Source organism: Pimephales promelas, chromosome 13 (assembly GCF_988280905.1).
Source record: "Pimephales promelas chromosome 13, fPimPro1.hap1.1, whole genome shotgun sequence".
Lineage (NCBI taxonomy): Eukaryota > Metazoa > Chordata > Actinopteri > Cypriniformes > Leuciscidae > Pimephales > Pimephales promelas.
In genome coordinates, this window is record NC_142781.1 from 36,371,742 (window position 1) to 36,399,241 (window position 27,500).

Here is a 27,500-nt window from a genome sequence, read left to right on the forward strand (position 1 = left end):
ACACACACACACACACAAGCTTAATTTAATTACTACAATGTGTTTGGTTTATGTTGAATGGACATTTCATGGCAGTGTGTGTTGGATTGTTGTCTGGTCATGTTAACATCAAACATGATTTAACGACACACACACACACACACACACACACACACACACACACACAGATCTGAAAACGTCACCGTGGCTTTAGTCCAGGACATTTAATATTCAGCAATATTACTGACAGCATCATATGAGAACTGAGCTGAGCTGACGATGACATCACGGTTTTCTCCAGAGCCGCTATATTATAAATGAACTAAATTAATATCTTTTTTACACAGAAATGAAGCATCGCTGAACTTCAGCTGGACGGTGACGCTATTCTCCACTGGAGACACACTCCTGCATTATTCTCCTGTTATCTCCGTAAAGATGCTCTGGCACACTCTGTGTTTTATAAAGTGCTGTATAAATAAAGCTGACTCGTCTTTCTTCACTCCGCAAGAGAATATCTGTGTTTATCGTCTGTGGATTGTTATGTGCATTGATGCAGTTCCTGTGTGACACTGATATCAACATTACAGTTCCTAAATCTGCCATCAACTGCTTCTGCTTCCTCATATTACCCAGCATCCTCTGCTGTCGAGACCAACACACAGATCATGACACACACACACACACACACACACACACACACACACACACACACACACACACACACTGGCAGACAAGCGGTTATTAATAAAGGATTTTCCCTTTACAGACAAACTACATGCAAACCAGCGTCTGGAGTTCATCCCCGACTGACTCTGATCAACACAGATGATAGATGTGCTTCACACACTTCAACCGTACACACACCGTTCCCACTAATCAGCACACGTCTGATCGGCTGACGCTGAAACTGGGAATAAACGAAGCCTCTGCTGGTGAAGTGCTCCTGTTCTGTAGTGTGTAATAAAGCTGCTTGTGGATGTACGGTCAAAGATAAACAGAGTTTTATTGTCTCCTAAAAGAAAGAAGTGATTCTGAACTAAAACGAGTAATTCAGTCTCATTAGCATAATACGGTCTTGATTGGCTGAACAGCGTCTCTTGGCCCCGCCCTCAAACACTGCAGTGTATCTGAGACTGGAGGAGTTCGGCTCGTGGTGTTCGTGTCGAGAAGAACAAAGCAAATCCCCTTCGATGAGATTGATCCGGTGAAACCCTGAGATTGAGATAATATGATAATGAGCGTTTGCTTTCTGGCCAATCAGAGCAGAGCAGCTCTCAGAGAGGCGGAGCTTAGACAGATTGAATCCTCAATGGAAGCGTTTCAGACACTGAGAGGAAAGAGCTGAAGCTGCCGTGGACATTATGAGGAAATAAAGTGTGTTTGAGCTTTGGATGCGTGTGAACCAGCCTTTAAAACAGCATCATAGGGCACTATAAAAATCAGTTTAATTATGACATTATGACAGGTTACATCATCTTCACACACGATTAAACAGGCGAGAGGATTGTGTGCAGAATTCACAGGATGGACGCGGATCACTGTGTTCTGCCATGGCACATTTGACCAAACATGGTCAAACTCACAGAGAGAGAGAGAGAGAGAGAGAGAGAGAGATAGAGTCGCTCAAACCACACCATCAGCCCAGATAATCAGACGTGAGGAAGATGAACGAGCACATCAGGCCGCGGACGCTAATAATAGCATCAGGATCGTCCGCTGTTCCGGCCTGGGAACGAGACGCTCCATAATTCCCTGATATTTTCTCTGACCAAATATGTTCCTCACAGGAAGGCAGATCACAGATTCTGTCCTGCAAAGCGCAGCAGATAAGGCAAGAGAACAGAAACACCGAATATTTCCAGACCACAGAAATAGAACAGTGCCTTTTACAGACGGACAGAGGATCATGGGTAAACAACAGCTGAGGAGCTGCACTGATGATATAAGAGCGTTTAATGCTCAAGGTCACGCTCAAGGTCACCTCGGGTCAACAGGTAAAGCGGAAAATGGGTCATTGCCCCTCGTTCATCTGAACGGCCAGTGAACCCTTCCACCATGAACAAACAGCACATACAGATGAGGCTTGCGGCGACACACACACACGCGTCTCCATGGCAACCCTGTTCCCAGGATCACCAGCCCTTAATAGGCCTGGTTCGGCCTGATGATCCGTACGCGTGTATTTATAGATCAGGATTCACTGGAGGCTCCGTCATCATCACAACAACACCAATCCCCAAAGAGCAGCGATTCACCTTCATTACCCATAAACCCCTGCGATCTAACCCATACACCCCTGCACTGCGGTCAGTACCGTTTACCCATAAACCCCTGCATTGCGGCCAGTGACATTTACCCATGAACCGATCTTACCCATAAACCCCTGCAATCTTACCCATAAACCCCTGCAATCTTACCCATACACTCCTGCGATCTTACCCATGAACCGATCTTACCCATAAACCTCTGCAATCTTACCCATAAACCCCGCGATCTTACCCATAAACCCCTGCGATCTTACCCATAAACCCCTGCAATCTTACCCATAAACCCCGCGATCTTACCCAGAAACCCCTGCGATCTTACCCATAAACCCCTGCGATCTTACCCATGAACCGATCTTACCCATAAACCCCTGCAATCTTACCCATAAACCCCGCGATCTTACCCATAAACCCCTGCGATCTTACCCATAAACCCCTGCGATCTTACCCATAAACCCCGCGATCTTACCCATACACCCCTGCGATCTTACCCATACACCCCTGCGATCTTACCCATACACCCCTGCGATCTTACCCATAAACCCCTGCGATCTTACCCATAAACCCCTGCGATCTTACCCATAAACCCCTGCAATCTTACCCATAAACCCCGCGATCTTACCCATAAACCCCTGCGATCTTACCCATAAACCCCTGCAATCTTACCCATACACCCCTGCGATCTTACCCATAAACCCCTGCGATCTTACCCATAAACCCCTGCAATCTTACCCATAAACCCCGCGATCTTACCCATAAACCCCTGCGATCTTACCCATACACCCCTGCGATCTTACCCATACACCCCTGCGATCTTACCCATACACCCCTGCGATCTGACCCATACACCCCTGCGCTGCGGTCAGTACTGTTTACCACTGCATTGTGGGATACGGTGTTAAATGCACATCTATGAAGACTGTGACATCACACGAGCAGTCGGCTCATGCACACCATCATAACAGATTTATCCTCATTTATTTAACATTTGAAATGAAATATCTTTTACGCTGCTGCCATCTGATTGGCTGATCAGCCACACTCCTGATGGAGACAAAAGACAGAGCCCGCGCTAATGAAGTCTGACGAGCTCGTTACAGTCGGGTTTAATCAGTTTAACTCAGTCTTACCAGGCGGAGGCTGAAGAAGAGCAGGCAGACGGATGAGGACAGCGCTCGCTTTCTGCAAAACAGGAACACACACGGACATCTGTGAGCAGGGCACAAATACACATGGCTTTCTGCATTTTACATTAGCATCATTTTGTGGAAGTTCTCAAACATAGTTTTCTCAACATACGGTTCCATCAGTGCTGGGCGGTTTACCGGTTCATAGCAAATACCCGTGTTTATTTCTGTGATAAGAATTTTGTGTATGACGCTTTAATAACGATTGAAACGCGGCGCGACACGCGTGAGACGGCCCCTTTCACTCCTGTGGTGATGCGTGTGTTCCTGAGACTGGGAAGATGGATGGATAGGTTACACTGTAACTGATAGCTGTCAAATTATATTAGTGTTTCCCATTCATTGGTTCACAACATCAACACAGCCTTTTGGAAAATCGATTAGCAGTTGGCATTGACATCGTTCATTGACAAGTCAAAACACGGCGTTTGTTTTTATATGTATCTGTATAAGTGAACTAACGGCCTTTAGAAACGTTTCTTTATTATTATGATGGAATCGTTCTTTATCTTTTCTGATAAAGCAGTTTATGTGTGTTGCACTGCTTTGTTTACAGGCGTTACCGGGGAAACAGCTATTTCTGCGCTCTCACAGCGCCTCCTGCTGGCACCGGATGTAAACGGCCTTGCAAACCTGTATTAATACTAGACTAATATAAATTGACTCAATTCAAACTCAATCTACTGCAGTGTTTCCTCTCTCACTCAGTACAAATGTGGTTAACCAAACCATGCTGAGGAAAATACCGTCATATAATACCGTGAAACCGGCATCATTTTCAAAAATACCGTGATATGGATTTTTGGTCATCCCGCCCAGCCCTAGGGTCCAGGATGTTCGCTGTAAATCATTAGCATTTGCCCCGCCCACACCTGTTCAGTGTGAGCTACACCAATCACAACAGAGCTCATTTACATAAAACAGACGAGAGAACTAATGGCCATGAGGAGCAAATAATGGCGAAGTCGAAATATAAATGCGTGCTGTAATGAGGACGGGCTTTACAGTAAAACATTCAGGAGCCGAAGCCAATCGACTCGTATTATCAATCTGTCCGAGATTAAAATAAAGCGTTATAAAACACAAATGATCCGGTTAAATCTCCTGCTAAAGCCTCTGTTCTGTTCGTTCAGTCTGGCAGATCAACACAATGACTGACGTTTATTTTTAGACGTTAAGCACGAGTTATTTCAGGTAACATCAGACGAGGCGACAAATATTCTGTTGATTAAAGCATCCGTTAATCCCAGAGCGTCCATCCGTTCGTAAACCAGCGGAAACATCAGCGCCTGAATAAACCTTCATCATCTGTCAATCACAGGACATCATCAACTCTTCTGGTCAGCTCGACCGATGTAATCAAGCATCCCCACGAGACACACACCCGTATCAGAGGTCAAAGGTCGTGTGTCCAGTCAAACTCTACTGATTCATTAGTGGGATCTAATTTAACCAGATTGATGAAACACAACCATCAAGACAACGGCCTAAAACCCGACGGTTTCTCCATTCTGAGGAGTTCCTGTTCCTCTTTTGTCTTGCTTATTTCGGGACGTTTAATATCCAACAATATTATTGATCTCCTGCATTGACAGCATTATTATGACAACCGAACTGAGCAGGTCATTTACATTTATTTATTTAGCTAACGATTTTATCCAAAGCGACTTACAATTGCTATATATGTTAGAGGTCAACTAGGGGTTAAGTGTCTTGCTCAGGGACACATTGGCGTCTCACAGTGGATTCGAACCCGGGTCTCTCACACCAAAGGCATGTGTCTTATCCACTGCGCCACCACCACGTCATCGTCCATGACATCACGGTTTTCTCCAGAGCTGCTGTATATATATATATATATATATATAAACTAAATGACTCAATTTTTACAACAAACGAGACGCGCCGCTGAACTTCAGCTGGACTGTGACGATATTTTGGAAACACACTCTTGCACTATTCTCCTGTTATCTCTGTAAAGATGCTTTAAAAGCACTATATGAATAAAGCTGACTTGACTTAAAGCCTGAACACACACACACACACTTTCGGTCAGGTGTAGCGTGTGCACTATTCACTCGCCTGATGTCCTGCCGCCGGTCATGTGACCCGCCCGAGGCTGCTGGGATACGGTCACATGACCAGCGTCCTCGGCTGACACGGGTAATAATAGCGTTCAGAAGTCACGTTCTGAGTTATAGCACAAAGGTGGAAGGTTTAATTGGCAGTGTGGATTGTGCCGTGACTGAACGCGGTGCTGAGATTAGAAAGAGCAGGAATAGCTCAACTCTATTTATATCCGCCGTCCAGGAACCGCTCGCAGGAGCAGTGCATGATGGGAGATCTGAGGTCCGACCAAACATTCAGTGTCGTAATCATTTATGAATCAACATGTATTCATTACTTCAGTCAGCTCATCTTTTCTGCAGTGAATTATTACATTGTTTAAATTGATATATTTTTCACTAACTGTGATTCTGTATATTTCTGAAAACCTTCTCAGATAACAGATCACTGTAAATGTAATGTGGACTAATGCACTTTCTGTAAAACTGCTACAGTGTATTGTGAAAAGCGCTAGACAAATATATGTGTATTTATTTAATTGAATTAAAATTAATGAAAGGATTTGAAACTGAGACCCAAAGTAGAGAATTACTGTGATCTGCCGGTGCTGTGAGACCCGCGTTATCATCAGCGTGATGCGTTAGCAGAGGAGCATGAACGTCTCCAGGCTTACAGGACAACCAGAGAAAGCGGATGACATCATGTATGTGTGTGTGTGTGTGTGTGTTGTGCACTCAGGTCGTGAAGATCGTAAGCGCCGTGACGAGCGGCGGCGCTGGAGTATTCCTCAGAGGATCTGTGCGAGTCCGAGAGCGACAAAACACTGACAGCTTCAGCACACACACCAGCAGGCTTTACTATACTATACAGCACTCCTCTTAATACACACTACAGCACTCCTCTTAATACACACTACAGCACTCCTCTTAATGCACACTACAGTACTCCTCTTAATACACACCACAGCACTCCTCTTAATACACACTACAGTACTCCTCTTAATACACACCACAGCACTCCTCTTAATACACACTACAGTACTCCTCTTAATACACACTACAGCACTCCTCTTAATACACACCACAGCACTCCTCTTAATACACACTACAGTACTCCTCTTAATGCACACTACAGCACTCCTCTTAATACACACTACAGCACTCCTCTTAATACACACTACAGCACTCCTCTTAATACACACTACAGTACTCCTCTTAATACACACTACAGCACTCCTCTTAATACACACCACAGCACTCCTCTTAATACACACTACAGTACTCCTCTTAATGCACACTACAGTACTCCTCTTAATACACACTACAGCACTCCTCTTAATACACACTACAGCACTCCTCTTAATACACACTACAGTACTCCTCTTAATACACACCACAGCACTCCTCTTAATACACACTACAGTACTCCTCTTAATACACACCACAGCACTCCTCTTGATACACACTACAGTACTCCTCTTAATACACACCACAGCACTCCTCTTAATACACACTACAGTACTCCTCTTAATACACACCACAGCACTCCTCTTAATACACACTACAGTACTCCTCTTAATACACACCACAGCACTCCTCTTGATACACACTACAGTACTCCTCTTAATACACACCACAGCACTCCTCTTAATACACACTACAGTACTCCTCTTAATACACACCACAGCACTCCTCTTAATACACACCACAGCACTCCTCTTAATACACACTACAGTACTCCTCTTAATGCACACTACAGCACTCCTCTTAATACACACTACAGCACTCCTCTTAATGCACACTACAGTACTCCTCTTAATACACACTACAGCACTCCTCTTAATGCACACTACAGCACTCCTCTTAATACACACTACAGTACTCCTCTTAATACACACCACAGCACTCCTCTTAATACACACCACAGCACTCCTCTTAATACACACTACAGTACTCCTCTTAATACACACTACAGTACTCCTCTTAATACACACTACAGCACTCCTCTTAATACACACTACAGTACTCCTCTTAATACACACTACAGCACTCCTCTTAATACACACTACAGCACTCCTCTTAATACACACTACAGTACTCCTCTTAATACACACTACAGCACTCCTCTTAATACACACTACAGCACTCCTCTTAATACACACTACAGTACTCCTCTTAATACACACTACAGCACTCCTCTTAATACACACTACAGCACTCCTCTTAATACACACTACAGTACTCCTCTTAATACACACTACAGCACTCCTCTTAATACACACTACAGTACTCCTCTTAATACACACTACAGCACTCCTCTTAATACACACCACAGCACTCCTCTTAATACACACTACAGTACTCCTCTTAATACACACTACAGCACTCCTCTTAATACACACTACAGCACTCCTCTTAATACACACTACAGCACTCCTCTTAATACACACTACAGCACTCCTCTTAATACACACTACAGCACTCCTCTTAATGCACACTAAAGCACTCCTCTTAATGCACACTACAGCACTCCTCTTAATACACACTACAGCACTCCTCTTAATACACACTACAGTACTCCTCTTAATGCACACTACAGCACTCCTCTTAATACACACTACAGCACTCCTCTTAATACACACTACAGCACTCCTCTTAATACACACTACAGCACTCCTCTTAATGCACACTACAGCACTCCTCTTAATACACACTACAGCACTCCTCTTAATACACACTACAGCACTCCTCTTAATACACACTACAGCACTCCTCTTAATACACACTACAGTACTCCTCTTAATACACACTACAGCACTCCTCTTAATACACACTACAGTACTCCTCTTAATGCACACTACAGCACTCCTCTTAATACACACTACAGCACTCCTCTTAATACACACTACAGTACTCCTCTTAATGCACACTACAGCACTCCTCTTAATACACACTACAGCACTCCTCTTAATACACACTACAGCACTCCTCTTAATGCACACTACAGCACTCCTCTTAATACACACTACAGCACTCCTCTTAATACACACTACAGCACTCCTCTTAATACACACTACAGCACTCCTCTTAATGCACACTACAGCACTCCTCTTAATGCACACTACAGCACTCCTCTTAATACACACTACAGCACTCCTCTTAATACACACTACAGCACTCCTCTTAATACACACTACAGCACTCCTCTTAATACACACTACAGCACTCCTCTTAATACACACTACAGCACTCCTCTTAATACACACTACAGCACTCCTCTTAATACACACTACAGCACTCCTCTTAATACACACTACAGCACTCCTCTTAATACACACTACAGGACTCCTCTTAATACACACTACAGCACTCCTCTTAATACACACTACAGCACTCCTCTTAATACACACTACAGCACTCCTCTTAATACACACCACAGCACTCCTCTTAATACACACCACAGCACTCCTCTTAATACACACCACAGCACTCCTCTTAATACACACTACAGCACTCCTCTTAATACACACTACAGCACTCCTCTTAATACACACCACAGCACTCCTCTTGATACACACTACAGCACTCCTCTTAATACACACTACAGCACTCCTCTTAATACACACCACAGCACTCCTCTTAATACACACTACAGCACTCCTCTTAATACACACTACAGCACTCCTCTTAATACACACTACAGTACTCCTCTTAATAACACTACAGTACTCCTCTTAATACACACTACAGCACTCCTCTTAATACACACTACAGCACTCCTCTTAATACACACCACAGCACTCCTCTTAATACACACCACAGTACTCCTCTTAATGCACACTACAGTACTCCTCTTAATACACACTACAGCACTCCTCTTAATACACACTACAGTACTCCTCTTAATACACACCACAGCACTCCTCTTAATACACACTACAGTACTCCTCTTAATACACACCACAGCACTCCTCTTAATACACACCACAGCACTCCTCTTAATACACACTACAGCACTCCTCTTAATACACACCACAGCACTCCTCTTAATACACACTACAGTACTCCTCTTAATACACACTACAGCACTCCTCTTAATACACACTACAGCACTCCTCTTAATACACACTACAGTACTCCTCTTAATACACACTACAGCACTCCTCTTAATACACACTACAGCACTCCTCTTAATACACACTACAGTACTCCTCTTAATACACACTACAGTACTCCTCTTAATACACACTACAGCACTCCTCTTAATACACACTACAGTACTCCTCTTAATACACACCACAGCACTCCTCTTAATACACACTACAGTACTCCTCTTAATACACACTACAGTACTCCTCTTAATGCACACTACAGCACTCCTCTTAATACACACTACAGCACTCCTCTTAATGCACACTACAGTACTCCTCTTAATACACACTACAGCACTCCTCTTAATACACACTACAGCACTCCTCTTAATACACACTACAGTACTCCTCTTAATACACACCACAGCACTCCTCTTAATACACACTACAGTACTCCTCTTAATACACACCACAGCACTCCTCTTGATACACACTACAGTACTCCTCTTAATACACACCACAGCACTCCTCTTAATACACACTACAGTACTCCTCTTAATACACACCACAGCACTCCTCTTAATACACACTACAGTACTCCTCTTAATACACACCACAGCACTCCTCTTGATACACACTACAGTACTCCTCTTAATACACACCACAGCACTCCTCTTAATACACACTACAGTACTCCTCTTAATACACACCACAGCACTCCTCTTAATACACACCACAGCACTCCTCTTAATACACACTACAGTACTCCTCTTAATGCACACTACAGCACTCCTCTTAATACACACTACAGCACTCCTCTTAATGCACACTACAGTACTCCTCTTAATACACACTACAGCACTCCTCTTAATGCACACTACAGCACTCCTCTTAATACACACTACAGTACTCCTCTTAATACACACCACAGCACTCCTCTTAATACACACTACAGCACTCCTCTTAATACACACCACAGCACTCCTCTTAATACACACTACAGTACTCCTCTTAATACACACTACAGTACTCCTCTTAATACACACTACAGCACTCCTCTTAATACACACTACAGTACTCCTCTTAATACACACTACAGCACTCCTCTTAATACACACTACAGCACTCCTCTTAATACACACTACAGTACTCCTCTTAATACACACTACAGCACTCCTCTTAATACACACTACAGCACTCCTCTTAATACACACTACAGTACTCCTCTTAATACACACTACAGCACTCCTCTTAATACACACTACAGCACTCCTCTTAATACACACTACAGTACTCCTCTTAATACACACTACAGCACTCCTCTTAATACACACTACAGTACTCCTCTTAATACACACTACAGCACTCCTCTTAATACACACCACAGCACTCCTCTTAATACACACTACAGTACTCCTCTTAATACACACTACAGCACTCCTCTTAATACACACTACAGCACTCCTCTTAATACACACTACAGCACTCCTCTTAATACACACTACAGCACTCCTCTTAATACACACTACAGCACTCCTCTTAATGCACACTAAAGCACTCCTCTTAATGCACACTACAGCACTCCTCTTAATACACACTACAGCACTCCTCTTAATACACACTACAGTACTCCTCTTAATGCACACTACAGCACTCCTCTTAATACACACTACAGCACTCCTCTTAATACACACTACAGCACTCCTCTTAATACACACTACAGCACTCCTCTTAATGCACACTACAGCACTCCTCTTAATACACACTACAGCACTCCTCTTAATACACACTACAGCACTCCTCTTAATACACACTACAGCACTCCTCTTAATACACACTACAGTACTCCTCTTAATACACACTACAGCACTCCTCTTAATACACACTACAGTACTCCTCTTAATGCACACTACAGCACTCCTCTTAATACACACTACAGCACTCCTCTTAATACACACTACAGTACTCCTCTTAATGCACACTACAGCACTCCTCTTAATACACACTACAGCACTCCTCTTAATACACACTACAGCACTCCTCTTAATGCACACTACAGCACTCCTCTTAATACACACTACAGCACTCCTCTTAATACACACTACAGCACTCCTCTTAATACACACTACAGCACTCCTCTTAATGCACACTACAGCACTCCTCTTAATGCACACTACAGCACTCCTCTTAATACACACTACAGCACTCCTCTTAATACACACTACAGCACTCCTCTTAATACACACTACAGCACTCCTCTTAATACACACTACAGCACTCCTCTTAATACACACTACAGCACTCCTCTTAATACACACTACAGCACTCCTCTTAATACACACTACAGCACTCCTCTTAATACACACTACAGCACTCCTCTTAATACACACTACAGGACTCCTCTTAATACACACTACAGCACTCCTCTTAATACACACTACAGCACTCCTCTTAATACACACTACAGCACTCCTCTTAATACACACCACAGCACTCCTCTTAATACACACCACAGCACTCCTCTTAATACACACCACAGCACTCCTCTTAATACACACTACAGCACTCCTCTTAATACACACCACAGCACTCCTCTTAATACACACTACAGCACTCCTCTTAATACACACCACAGCACTCCTCTTGATACACACTACAGCACTCCTCTTAATACACACTACAGCACTCCTCTTAATACACACCACAGCACTCCTCTTAATACACACTACAGCACTCCTCTTAATACACACTACAGCACTCCTCTTAATACACACTACAGTACTCCTCTTAATAACACTACAGTACTCCTCTTAATACACACTACAGCACTCCTCTTAATACACACTACAGCACTCCTCTTAATACACACCACAGCACTCCTCTTAATACACACCACAGTACTCCTCTTAATGCACACTACAGTACTCCTCTTAATACACACTACAGCACTCCTCTTAATACACACTACAGTACTCCTCTTAATACACACCACAGCACTCCTCTTAATACACACTACAGTACTCCTCTTAATACACACCACAGCACTCCTCTTAATACACACCACAGCACTCCTCTTAATACACACTACAGCACTCCTCTTAATACACACCACAGCACTCCTCTTAATACACACTACAGTACTCCTCTTAATACACACTACAGCACTCCTCTTAATACACACTACAGCACTCCTCTTAATACACACTACAGTACTCCTCTTAATACACACTACAGCACTCCTCTTAATACACACTACAGCACTCCTCTTAATACACACTACAGTACTCCTCTTAATACACACTACAGTACTCCTCTTAATACACACTACAGCACTCCTCTTAATACACACTACAGTACTCCTCTTAATACACACTACAGCACTCCTCTTAATACACACTACAGTACTCCTCTTAATACACACTACAGCACTCCTCTTAATACACACTACAGTACTCCTCTTAATACACACTACAGCACTCCTCTTAATACACACCACAGCACTCCTCTTAATACACACTACAGTACTCCTCTTAATACACACTACAGCACTCCTCTTAATACACACTACAGCACTCCTCTTAATACACACTACAGCACTCCTCTTAATGCACACTACAGCACTCCTCTTAATACACACTACAGCACTCCTCTTAATACACACTACAGTACTCCTCTTAATACACACTACAGCACTCCTCTTAATACACACTACAGTACTCCTCTTAATACACACTACAGCACTCCTCTTAATACACACTACAGTACTCCTCTTAATACACACTACAGCACTCCTCTTAATACACACCACAGCACTCCTCTTAATACACACTACAGTACTCCTCTTAATACACACTACAGCACTCCTCTTAATACACACTACAGCACTCCTCTTAATACACACTACAGCACTCCTCTTAATGCACACTAAAGCACTCCTCTTAATGCACACTACAGCACTCCTCTTAATACACACTACAGCACTCCTCTTAATACACACTACAGCACTCCTCTTAATACACACTACAGTACTCCTCTTAATGCACACTACAGCACTCCTCTTAATACACACTACAGCACTCCTCTTAATACACACTACAGCACTCCTCTTAATACACACTACAGCACTCCTCTTAATGCACACTACAGCACTCCTCTTAATACACACTACAGCACTCCTCTTAATACACACTACAGCACTCCTCTTAATACACACTACAGTACTCCTCTTAATACACACTACAGCACTCCTCTTAATACACACTACAGCACTCCTCTTAATACACACTACAGCACTCCTCTTAATACACACTACAGCACTCCTCTTAATACACACTACAGCACTCCTCTTAATACACACTACAGTACTCCTCTTAATGCACACTACAGCACTCCTCTTAATACACACTACAGCACTCCTCTTAATACACACTACAGCACTCCTCTTAATACACACTACAGCACTCCTCTTAATACACACTACAGCACTCCTCTTAATACACACTACAGCACTCCTCTTAATACACACTACAGCACTCCTCTTAATACACACTACAGCACTCCTCTTAATACACACTACAGCACTCCTCTTAATACACACTACAGGACTCCTCTTAATACACACTACAGCACTCCTCTTAATACACACTACAGCACTCCTCTTAATACACACTACAGCACTCCTCTTAATACACACTACAGCACTCCTCTTAATACACACCACAGCACTCCTCTTGATACACACTACAGCACTCCTCTTAATACACACTACAGTACTCCTCTTAATACACACCACAGCACTCCTCTTAATACACACCACAGCACTCCTCTTAATACACACTACAGTACTCCTCTTAATACACACTACAGTACTCCTCTTAATACACACTACAGTACTCCTCTTAATACACACTACAGCACTCCTCTTAATACACACTACAGCACTCCTCTTAATACACACTACAGTACTCCTCTTAATACACACCACAGCACTCCTCTTAATACACACCACAGCACTCCTCTTAATACACACCACAGCACTCCTCTTAATACACACTACAGTACTCCTCTTAATACACACTACAGTACTCCTCTTAATACACACTACAGTACTCCTCTTAATACACACTACAGTACTCCTCTTAATACACACTACAGTACTCCTCTTAATACACACTACAGTACTCCTCTTAATACACACCACAGCACTCCTCTTAATACACACCACAGCACTCCTCTTAATACACACTACAGTACTCCTCTTAATACACACCACAGCACTCCTCTTAATACACACTACAGTACTCCTCTTAATACACACTACAGTACTCCTCTTAATACACACTACAGTACTCCTCTTAATACACACCACAGCACTCCTCTTAATACACACCACAGCACTCCTCTTAATACACACCACAGCACTCCTCTTAATACACACTACAGCACTCCTCTTAATACACACTACAGCACTCCTCTTAATACACACTACAGTACTCCTCTTAATACACACCACAGCACTCCTCTTAATACACACCACAGCACTCCTCTTAATACACACTACAGCACTCCTCTTAATACACATGTGTCGGCTTTTCGATGCCGACCTTGGATTCAGGAAACGGTGATTAATTATTTTGCACGCACTTCACTCCAAACGCAGTCTTCAATTCAAAAGTTTTATTTCTAACACATTTCTAAATTAAGTTTATAACTTCAACAAACGAAAAATCCAAACCAAGTTAGCGAAGTGGTCAAAAAACTGTGAAAAACCACCCTTTCCAAAACCAAACATCTGTTCTTTCATGTCACTTCCCCTTCCGCCCACACACAATAACATATCTCTCTTCCTCACCCGACAGGTGCCTGATAAATAAATAAATACATACCTAAATACAAATATAAATATACCAAATAATAATAATAATAATAATAATAATATTAATAAACAAATACATGAATTATATTAAATAAACTCCAATGAAATACTTATAGAAAAACGGCTACAACATTCCAGCCCCTAATTCTTGGTTTCCAAAATTACAAAAAATATTTCAGTAGCCGTACCAGACATAAAGAACATTTCACATTTCAAGTCCATATTGTTGATGGGATTAAATTGTCCAAAAAAGGTCCTTTAAATGTTCAAAAAGTTCTTTCAAAAGGTCTTCACAAAAATAGGTGTTATGCACATGTATGGTGTGTATGTAGATTTATCAGTATATATGAGTCAGTATAAGTGTAGAGTCAAAAGTTGGAGTCAAACATCTGACTCTAGAGTTCAGCAAGCTGCTTCCATTAACAGACATAGCTTATTGATAGGTCTTTCTAGTTCACTTGTTTGAGTCTTCAAGTGTACACGACGAACAAATCCTTTGGAATCAGCCAACGTTTTTATAATGCGCCCCAGTGGCCAAGAGTTTCTAGGTGCCGTTTCATCAACTACAAGCACGAGATCTCCGATGCTGAAGTTTCGACGTGGTTTATTCCATTTCTGGCGTTGCTGCATTATAGGAAGGTATTCTTTCACCCATCTCTTCCAAAATAAGTCAGCTAAGTATTGAACTTGTTTCCAGCGTCTTCGAATATACAAGTCTTCTTTCTTAAACAAACCAGATGGTAAAACCGGTTTTGCTTTAAGCTGTATGATGTGATTGGGTGTCAACGCTTCAAGGTCTTCTGGATCATCTGAAGATGGAGTGATCGGACGGTCATTCAGTATTGCTTCTATTTCACATAAAACAGTGTGCAATGCTTCATCGTCCAGCATCTGTTGTTTCACTACTGAGTAAAGCACTTTCTTGACTTGCTGGATTAAGCGCTCCCAAACACCGCCATGATGGGCACCATGAGGGGGGTTAAAAGTCCATTTTATGCCGCTGTTGCTAATTGATTTTTGAATCTTACTTTGATTTAACTCTTTCAAAGCATTTTTTAGTTCCCGATTTGCACTGACAAAATTGGTACCATTGTCTGAGCGAATTTCCTTCACTTGCCCTCTTCGACATAAGAATCTTCTGATCGCATTAATACAAGAGTCTGTATCCATAGTATGGGCCATTTCAAGGTGAACTGCTCGACATGTCAAACATGTAAATATAACACCATACCTTTTAACAGTGCCCCTTCCTCGCTTGGTTTCGATAGGGCCGAAATAATCCATACCAACGTATGTAAATGGAGGATGGTCCACTGAAACTCTGTCAGCAGGTAGATCGGACATTTTTTGTTCACCTGGCTTTTGTCCCTTTCGCTGACAAATCACACATTCTTTGATAATTTTCCTAGAAGCGGAGTTAGCATGAGGAATCCAGTAATGCCGACGAAGAGTTGAAAGCATGTGGTTTCTTCCTCTATGCCCTACTTTTTCATGTACATGTCGTAGAATGAGTTTTGAAACATGGCATGATTTTGGTAAAATGATAGGATGTTTGATCTCTTCTGGCAAAGCTGACTTGCTTAACCTGCCACCCACTCTCAACAACCCTTCAACAATCTCTGGGTCCAGCTTATACAAATGACTGGATCTTTTTTGAGTGCCTCTTTTTAAAGCAGAAATTTCTTCATTGAAATGTTCTTTCTGCACAAACAATACAATGGCCTTTTCTGCTGAAATCAGATCTTCAACACAAAGCATTGGACTTAGATTCTCAGGTAACTTTGACTGTTTTCTGTTTTCAGAGTTGGTTCTGCATTTTTTCTCCTTCACTTTCCATTTCAGAACTTCAAGAAACTTACGAATCCATGCTACCGCTCTTTTCAGATTAGTCCAGTCCGAGAAGTAATTCAAGAGCTGACTTGTTGGAGGTTCTTTTTGATCAGTCACAGTAATACAAGCACAGATATTTTCTTTCACTTCTGGATCTTTATCCAAAATTAAGCTCACCTCCTCCTTTGCTTCAGGCCATTGCGATGATGACTTTAAGAGAAAGTCAGGTCCATTGATCCAAGCTTGAGATCGAAGAAATTCTTCCGTTTTCATCCCTCTTGATGCTGCATCTGCAGGATTTAGTTTAGAGCAGATGTACTTCCACTGAGAGGTCTTTGAATGGGTGTGAATAAAGGAGATTCTGTTTGCTACGTAAGTTTTGAATCTTTTCGTTGTGTTGGCTATGTATTTCAGTACAGTGGTACTGTCCGACCAAAAGAAAGAGTCATCCAGATGAAACTGAAACTGCAATTCAGCTTTCAACATCCTGTCTAAGCGTACAGCTAGGACGGCGGCTGCCAATTCCAGTCTTGGTATTGTTGTTTGTTTAAGCGGCGCTACTTTGGCCTTTCCTATAGCAAATGCTACATTGACTTCTCCTTTGTCATTTAAAAGCCTTAGATATGACACAGCTCCGTACCCAACTTCACTTGCATCTGAAAAGCTGTGCAACTGTGCAGATGCTATGCTGCCGAAATCTTTGCATGTAAAGCATCTGCTCACGCTAAAGGTGTTTAGAGGAATCAACTCGTCAAGCCATCTTTGCCACCTTAGAGCAATATTCAAAGGGACCTTCTCATCCCAAGGAAGCTTGATCCTACACAGATTCTGCAGGATTAGTTTAGAAGAAAGAATGATGGGCGACAAAAACCCTAAAGGGTCATAAATTGAACTCACAATGGATAAAATACCACGTCTTGTTGTTGAATGTTGTTTGATCGCCATATTGAAAGTGAACGCATCCTTTTCTACATCCCATTGAACTCCCAAAGCTTGCTCCATGGGAAGCTGGTCTTTACTGAGGTCCAGTGTCTTCACTGCCTTGGCTCGGTTTTCTTGAGGAATTACACTGAGAATGGAACGGTCATTGCAGATCCATTTGTTAAGCCGAAAACCTCCCTTTCCACACACTTCTGTTAGTTGATCATACAGAGATAAAGCTTGGTCCACTGTATTTACAGCTTTTAAACAATCATCGACATAGAAATTCTGCCTGATGGTGTTAATTACATCTTCTGCATAATGTTTTTGGTTATCGTCAGCTGTCTTTAGCAAGGCGAAGGTTGCACAGCTTGGTGATGATACTGCACCAAATATATGAACAACCATTCTGTACTCTTCGAGGTCCTTTGTAATGTCTCCATCTGGCCACCAAAGAAAACGCTGAAAATTCACATCTTCTTTGGCCACTCTAACCTGGTGGAACATCCCTTCAATATCAGTCATAAAAGCAATAGGACCCTGACGAAACCTAAGTAGAACTCCCACCAGATTATTTGTCAAGTCTGGGCCTTGCAACAGCTCTTTATTCAAGGAAGTTCCACCAAATGTTGACGCACAGTCGAATACCACACGCAACTTTTTTTTGCGTGGGTGCTTAACTCCATGGTGTGGTATATACCACAGCTTTCCATTTGCTAGCTCCAGCTGATCACTTGGTACAATCTCTGCATACCCCTTTGCAATCACATCATCCATAAACTCCTTGTATTCAGCAAAGAACGTTGCGTCTCTTTTGAACCTTTTTAACAAGTGCTGTGCTCGTTGCTGTGCCATGCTCTTGTTGTTCGGCATTTTTACATTGATCTCACGAAAAGGCAAGTTTAAATAATAATGTCCATCTTTGAGTTCTGCAGTCTTTGAGATCGTGTCCATGAATTGCCGATCCTCTACTGACATTTCTGTCTTCTCATCGTACTGCTGTTCGATAAAATCTTGATTATACTGCTTGATCAACAGGTCCTCCAAATTTTCAATGGACACTCTATTTACTTGCATTTCAGGGGCATGATCCTGAACACCAGCCATACCATGATTAAGCGGACCGTTAACGACCCAACCAAGGAGCGTTTTCACAGCATAGGGTCCACTACCTTCACTGTTGACTACTCTCCATGGTTCCAGTGCCTTTGGAACATTGACACCTATTAGCAGCCCAATGCTAGCATTTATTGGCGTCAAATCAACATCCCTCAGGTAAGACCACTTTTTTATGTCCTCTTCTTTAGGAATGTTGTCTTTTGTGACTGGGATTGATTTCTGAGTGTATACATCAGGTAATTCTAGGAAATCATTTTCCTTTAGAGCAGCCACCTCTAATCCAGAAACTCTGTAACTGTTAACAAGCTTTTCCTGACCCATAGTTTTTAAAAGTATTTTCATTTTTCTTCCTGCAGCATTTAATTGAACCATCAACTCTTCTGTGCAAAATGTTGCAGAACTACCGGGATCAAGGAACGCATACGTCTGCACAACTTTGGTTCCCTTACTCAATTTCACATTAACAGGGACAATAGATAGAGCACAATCATTTGAACCAGCCCCAATATACATCCCCTCTTTCAAGGAAACCAATGCACTTGACATTTGATCTTTTGAGAAGACTTTAAGAGCTTGGTCTTTTCTTTGATTTTCCTTACTCTCGATATGTAGAATGGTTGGGTGACGTTGGTGACAAATCTGACAACTCTTACGGTTCTGGCAGACTTTGCTCATATGCCCATGTCCCAAACATCCAAAGCACAAACCTTTGGCCTTTAGGTATTCCACCTTTTCTTTGTTAGGTTTACCTTTGAATACATCGCAGACTTCCATTATGTGGTCTTTGCCACAAAACATGCATGGCTTTTCCATTGCATTTGAGGCAATATGACTTACTTTTAGTTTGTCGTTCATCTTTTCTGCTACTGTGGTAACAGTGGTAGCAAAACTGCTGCCTCTGCTGGCAGAATTGAAACTGGGCTTAGCAGTTGCTTTGGCTTTAGGGATTACCCTTCTGTCTGTTAGGCTTTGTATGTCACCAAATACAGGATCCAATGCAGCTCGTGTTTCTTTTTCAATGAATTCAAGAAGATCTTTAAACTCCACTTTCTTCTTGTGATTATCCTGTATAATGCAAGCAATTGTTCTCCATTTGTCGCGAAGCTTGAAAGGCAGTTTGGAAACAATTGTTCTTAAGTTGGCTGAATTTTCCAGCTCATCCACAAAATTAACTTCTTGCATAGTGTTGAAACATCCACGAAGAAAGAGTGCATATGATCGCAGTGCTGGTCCATCCTCTGCTCGTAAAGCAGTCCAATTCAATGCCTTTTCCATGAAAGCAGATGCGATCTTTATACTGTTACCAAAATTCCATTCAAGTTGCTGCTTTGCTTCCGTATACCCTCTTACAGGATCCATGTGCATGTAACTGAGAACCAAATTTTTGGGTTGTCCAACTGTAAATTGTTCCAAGTAATAGAGTCTGTCTTGCATACTCTCAGTCTTGCTTTCAATACCCTGCTCGAATGCTTTAATGAAGGATCTGAACTGTAGAGGATCTCCTCCGAACACAGGAATTTCCCTCGTTGGAAGAAGGGTTGATTGCTGTTGCTTTATCAACAAAGATGTTAATTCATTTTGTTTCTTCAAAACATCTGCAAGAGTTGTATTGTTTAAAGTTGACACATCCCTTTTATGTCTCTGATTTGCTTCATGGCTTGGCTGTTGATTAACAGTTGGAGTCGATGTACACCTTTTTGCTTTTTTATCTTGACTTGTTTGAACCTTTGGTGTTCTTGCAGGTACAATATATTCAGTTGATGGATAAGTACTGCTTGTGTCAGCCTTTGCACTTCTTTTTGTGCTTTTCAAGCTCATTTTTTCGAGAAGTGATTCCGATTTTAGGAAAACATTTACCTTTGCATCTGCTGCAGCCATTTCAGATTCCAAAGCAAGCCTTTCTTTTTTAGCCATTAATTTAGCCTCCTCCAAATCTAAAATATGTTTTTGTTCCAAAGCTTGGGCTTTAGCTTTTAGTGCAGCACGTTCTGCTTCAGCTTGTAGAAAAGCAGCAGAAGCACTCGCTTTGCTTTTAGAAGAAACTCTAGATGATTTTTGGGAAGTATTTTTAGAGGATTTATCAGTGGCCTGAGAAACGCTATCATTAGGCCCAACAGCACCTTCCAAGACATTCTCAATTGCACCTTTTGGATCTTCATCCATCCATGCTTCAATCCCATTCAGAAATTCCCTAAAGAGAATTAATTTCGGCTCATACCAGTCTGTGTGGTCAGCCTCCTTTTCTTCATCATTCAACAAACTTTGCACAGACACTTGCAATTCCATAAAATCCGCCAACACGGTGTTAAAGGTTTCCACATATTTAGCAACAGATTCTTTATTCTCTCCAGCTTCAATCGCGGCATTTATTTCGTTTCGTTTTCTCGTCAAAGCTCCAAGCTTTCCTCTGCGGGATGCGAGCAACTTAAACAATTCCTTTTCTTCCATAATCGCTCTTTCAGCAACATCATCCATCCTCCATCAAGCACAAACTTCATTTCATTAAATCACTCTTCTGTAATGACTCAACAATATTCGCCGCATCCGCATTTTCCCTCAACGTTCCGTTTCCAAGATTCATAAGCGCGGCGGCTTAACGAATTAAAGTGTTCCACATGTACTTACGAAAAGCCACAATCCACTTTCCTTTCGCTCGTGGTGCAAACTCCAAATTCCTTCAAGTTTTTTGACTTAAATGTGTCGGCTTTTCGATGCCGACCTTGGATTCAGGAAACGGTGATTAATTATTTTGCACGCACTTCACTCCAAACGCAGTCTTCAATTCAAAAGTTTTATTTCTAACACATTTCTAAATTAAGTTTATAACTTCAACAAACGAAAAATCCAAACCAAGTTAGCGAAGTGGTCAAAAAACTGTGAAAAACCACCCTTTCCAAAACCAAACATCTGTTCTTTCATGTCACTTCCCCTTCCGCCCACACACAATAACATATCTCTCTTCCTCACCTGACAGGTGCCTGATAAATAAATAAATACATACCTAAATACAAATATAAATATACCAAATAATAATAATAATAATAATATTAATAAACAAATACATGAATTATATTAAATAAACTCCAATGAAATACTTATAGAAAAACGGCTACAACAACACACTACAGCACTCCTCTTAATACACACTACAGCACTCCTCTTAATACACACTACAGTACTCCTCTTAATACACACTACAGCACTCCTCTTAATACACACTACAGTACTCCTCTTAATACACACTACAGCACTCCTCTTAATACACACTACAGCACTCCTCTTAATACACACTACAGTACTCCTCTTAATACACACCACAGCACTCCTCTTAATACACACCACAGCACTCCTCTTAATACACACCACAGCACTCCTCTTAATACACACTACAGCACTCCTCTTAATACACACTACAGCACTCCTCTTAATACAGTACACACTACAGCACTCCTCTTAATACACACCACAGCACTCCTCTTAATACACACCACAGCACTCCTCTTAATACACACTACAGCACTCCTCTTAATACACACTACAGCACTCCTCTTAATACACACTACAGCACTCCTCTTAATACACACTACAGCACTCCTCTTAATACACACCACAGCACTCCTCTTAATACACACTACAGCACTCCTCTTAATACACACTACAGCACTCCTCTTAATACACACTACAGCACTCCTCTTAATACACACCACAGCACTCCTCTTAATACACACTACAGCACTCCTCTTAATACACACTACAGCACTCCTCTTAATACACACTACAGCACTCCTCTTAATACACACCACAGCACTCCTCTTAATACACACTACAGCACTCCTCTTAATACACACTACAGCACTCCTCTTAATACACACTACAGCACTCCTCTTAATACACACTACAGCACTCCTCTTAATACACACCACAGCACTCCTCTTAATACACACCACAGCACTCCTCTTAATACACACCACAGCACTCCTCTTAATACACACTACAGCACTCCTCTTAATACACACCACAGTACTCCTCTTAATACACACTACAGCACTCCTCTTAATACACACCACAGCACTCCTCTTAATACACACCACAGCACTCCTCTTAATACACACCACAGTACTCCTCTTAATACACACCACAGCACTCCTCTTAATACACACTACAGCACTCCTCTTAATACACACCACAGTACTCCTCTTAATACACACTACAGCACTCCTCTTAATACACACCACAGCACTCCTCTTAATACACACCACAGCACTCCTCTTAATACACACCACAGCACTCCTCTTAATACACACTACAGCACTCCTCTTAATACACACTACAGCACTCCTCTTAATACACACTACAGCACTCCTCTTAATACACACTACAGCACTCCTCTTAATACACACTACAGTACTCCTCTTAATACACACCACAGCACTCCTCTTAATACACACTACAGCACTCCTCTTAATACACACTACAGCACTCCTCTTAATACACACTACAGCACTCCTCTTAATACACACCACAGCACTCCTCTTAATACACACTACAGCACTCCTCTTAATACACACCACAGCACTCCTCTTAATACACACTACAGCACTCCTCTTAATACACACTACAGCACTCCTCTTAATACACACTACAGCACTCCTCTTAATACACACTACAGTACTCCTCTTAATACACACTACAGCACTCCTCTTAATACACACCACAGCACTCCTCTTGATACACACTACAGCACTCCTCTTAATACACACTACAGCACTCCTCTTAATACACACCACAGCACTCCTCTTAATACACACTACAGCACTCCTCTTAATACACACTACAGCACTCCTCTTGATACACACCACAGCACTCCTGTTTAATGTGTGTGTGAAAACACACTGAAGAGGAAAGAATCGAGCACAAACTCACCAGCGGTCTGGAAAGTGATTTAAGGAGTGAGCGACATCTCGGTCCCTGTGAAGACAAACACAGAGAGACCAATGAAACCCAAATAGAGGCACAGGAGTGTGTGTGTGTGTGTGTGTGTGTGTGTGTGTGTGTGTGTGTGTGTGTGTGTGTGTGTGTGTGTGTGTGTGACTGACTGCAGAAAACAGTGCAATGAAAGCAAACGTCAACAACAACAGCCAGAAGCCTGTGACTCATTGTGTTTTGCATCTGCCTAATTAAAAAATAATAGTGCATCTTTCTTTCCAACAGCACACACACACATACACACAAACACACACACACACACACACCAGAAAAAAAAAAACATGACACAGGAAAGATGCGGGAAAACACATCATTCTCACTCGACTGTTGAAATGCCCGACAGGAGTATCAGCCAACGATTACGGTTTATGACGAGTTATGACGAGTTATGGCGAGTCATGACGGGATGTGGTGAGTTATGACGGGATTTGATGGGATACGACGGGTTATGGCGAATTATGACGGGACATGACGGGTTATGGCATTACGGGATATGGTGAGTTATGACGGGATATGTAGGAATATGACGGTTTATGACGGGATACGACGGGTTATGGCGAGTTATGACGGGATATGGTGAGTTATGACGGGATATGTAGGAATATGACGGTTTATGACGGGATACGACGGGTTATGGCGAGTTATGACGGGATATGGTGAGTTATGACGGGATATGTAGGGATTTGACGGGATATGATGGGTTATGGCGAGTTATGACGGGATATGGTGAGTTATGACGGGATATGTAGGGATTTGACGGGATATGATGGGTTATGGCGAGTTATGATGGGATATGGTGAGTTATGACGGGATATGTAGGGATTTGACGGGATATGATGGGTTATGGCGAGTTATGACGGGATATGGTGAGTTATGACGGGATATGTAGGGATTTGACGGGATATGATGGGTTATGGCGAGTTATGACGGGATATGGTGAGTTATGACGGGATATGTAGGGATTTGACGGGATATGATGGGTTATGGCGAGTTATGATGGGATATGGTGAGTTATGACGGGATATGTAGGGATATGACGGTTTATGAGGGGATATGGCGAGTTTGACAGGATATAGGGATATGACGGGTTATGGCGAGTTATGACGGGATTTGACGGGATATGACGGTTATGGCGAGTTATGACGGGATTTGACGGGATATGGTAAGTTATGACGGGATATATAGGGATATGATGGTTTATAACGGGATATGGCGAGTTTGACAGGATATGTAGGGATATGACGGTTTATGATGGAATATGATGGGATATGCGAGTTTGACAGGATATGTAGGGATTTGACGGGTTATGACGGGATTTGACGGGATATGACGGGTTATGGCGGGATATGTAGTGGAGGCTTGTTTTAGCTTTTGTCTTTGCTAGAAAGTTAGACATAGAATGTTTAAATACAAGAAGTTTGACATCTGTTGTACCAGCTGACATGGACGCGTAGCAACGATCTATACTTAGAAAAAGTATTTGAGAGATCTACACATGTTTCTCACAGTAATGTCCTCTGATCGTGTTCGTGCAACTCCAACTGATGACCCTATATGAAATAAAACACGTAATTTAAAGGGTTAGTTCACCCAAAAATGAAAATTAAGTCATTAATTACTCACCCCCATGCTGTACCAACCCCGTAAGACCTTCGTTCGTCTTCGGAACACAAATGAAGATATTTTTGATTAAATTTGAGAGCTGTATAACTACCACATTGGCTCCTAAGGGACTGCCTCTTGACGGCCCAAAAAGTCAATGAAGAAAATGTTTAAATATCCCAATTGACTACCGTGGCTCAACTATATGTTTATCAAGCGACGCGAATACTTTTTGTGCGAAAAAACAAACAAAAATAACGAGTTTATTCGACTATTTCTTTTCTTCCTTGTAGGCCAGAACGAGACTTCCTTATAGATTTCCACGACGCATGCGCGAGAATTGCGATCTGAAGTAGTGTAAGCTGGTGTGAGCAGATCGCAAATCTCGCGCATGCGTCGTGGAAATCTAAGGAAGTCTCGTTCTGGCCTACAAGGAAGAAAAGAAATAGTCGAATAAACTCGTTATTTTTGTTTGTTTTTTCGCACAAAAAGTATTCGCGTCGCTTGATAAACATATAGTTGAGCCACGGTAGTCAATTGGGATATTTAAACATTTTCTTCATTGACTTTCTGGGCCGTCAAGAGGCAGTCCTTTAGGAGCCAATGTGGTAGTTATACAGCTCTCAAATTTAATCAAAAATATCTTCATTTGTGTTCCGAAGACGAACGAAGGTCTTACGGGGTTGGTACAGCATGGGGGTGAGTAATTAATGACTTAATTTTCATTTTTGGGTGAACTAACCCTTTAAGCTAAATTAATAATACATTTAAGCTAAAATTGTCTATTATTGTTCTATTTTTTAATTATTGTTCTAAATGGAATTTTACACTTTCAATTATGGTCATGAGAACTCTTTATAATAAGTGTCTTTAAAGCAGCATTATGTTATTTTTGAAATTGTGCTCTCGGGGTCCCCCTACAGTTGGGAAACAGTATTGTCTGCCATGGTTACACCAGGGAAGGCACGTGTGCATTTGTTTACAAGCGATCCCCCGAACTCTGCAGAAGGAAGGAGTTCCCACGTCTTGGGCAGACTCCAGCGTTGCGTGTGAAATGTCTTCATCCCGGGTACACTGGCATTTTAGCATGTCTTATAAATATTGTTTCATGGGTTTTATTTTTATCAAACGTCAAAAGATAGCGTAGCTCACGTTTACAAGCCAGTGTCTTTATAGTAACGTTCGCCTATTGGCTACTGTTTTGGATATTCTAATTCAATGCAATGTTTGTTGGTAGATAATAGCCATGTCATCAATATTATAATATCAAGCTACCATAGATGAATCTGCAAATTTGAAAAATCGATTTGCATTATAGCCTGAGGCAAGACACTTTTACCAGATAAATAAGTAACACACATGACTATCAGCCTGCAGACATAGGATAGTTATCCTGACCGATTATTTTGTCCGTCTAATCATGTTTTATTTACTTAGGATGTAGCCCCTACCAAACTCAGTGATCATCAGTATACTTTCACGTCTCGAGGTGGCGCGAGCTGCCCGCCCCGGCTCTACAGGGATGCTTGAGTGTGTGAAGCGCCCTCAAAAGAAAGCAATGCTCTACATTGGATGCG

At 42.0% G+C, this 27,500-nt stretch overlaps 1 protein-coding gene across 6 annotated transcripts in view; it reads right to left on the reverse strand.

Annotated features, from left to right (window-relative positions):
* The window catches only part of plcb4b (phospholipase C, beta 4b), a 68,166-nt gene that overhangs the window by 37,510 nt on the left and 3,156 nt on the right, over positions 1–27,500 (reverse strand). For 3 of the 6 annotated variants that reach the window (XM_089119006.1, XM_089119011.1, XM_089119007.1), the window contains exons 2-3: positions 24,259–24,303; positions 3,377–3,428 (exon numbers count right to left, since the gene is read on the reverse strand). The gene's annotated coding sequence lies outside the window, so the exon portion shown is untranslated. The remainder of the gene's footprint in view (positions 1–3,376; positions 3,429–24,258; positions 24,304–27,500) is intronic. The other 3 variants (XM_089119008.1, XM_089119010.1, XM_089119009.1) reach the window with 2 other exon arrangements.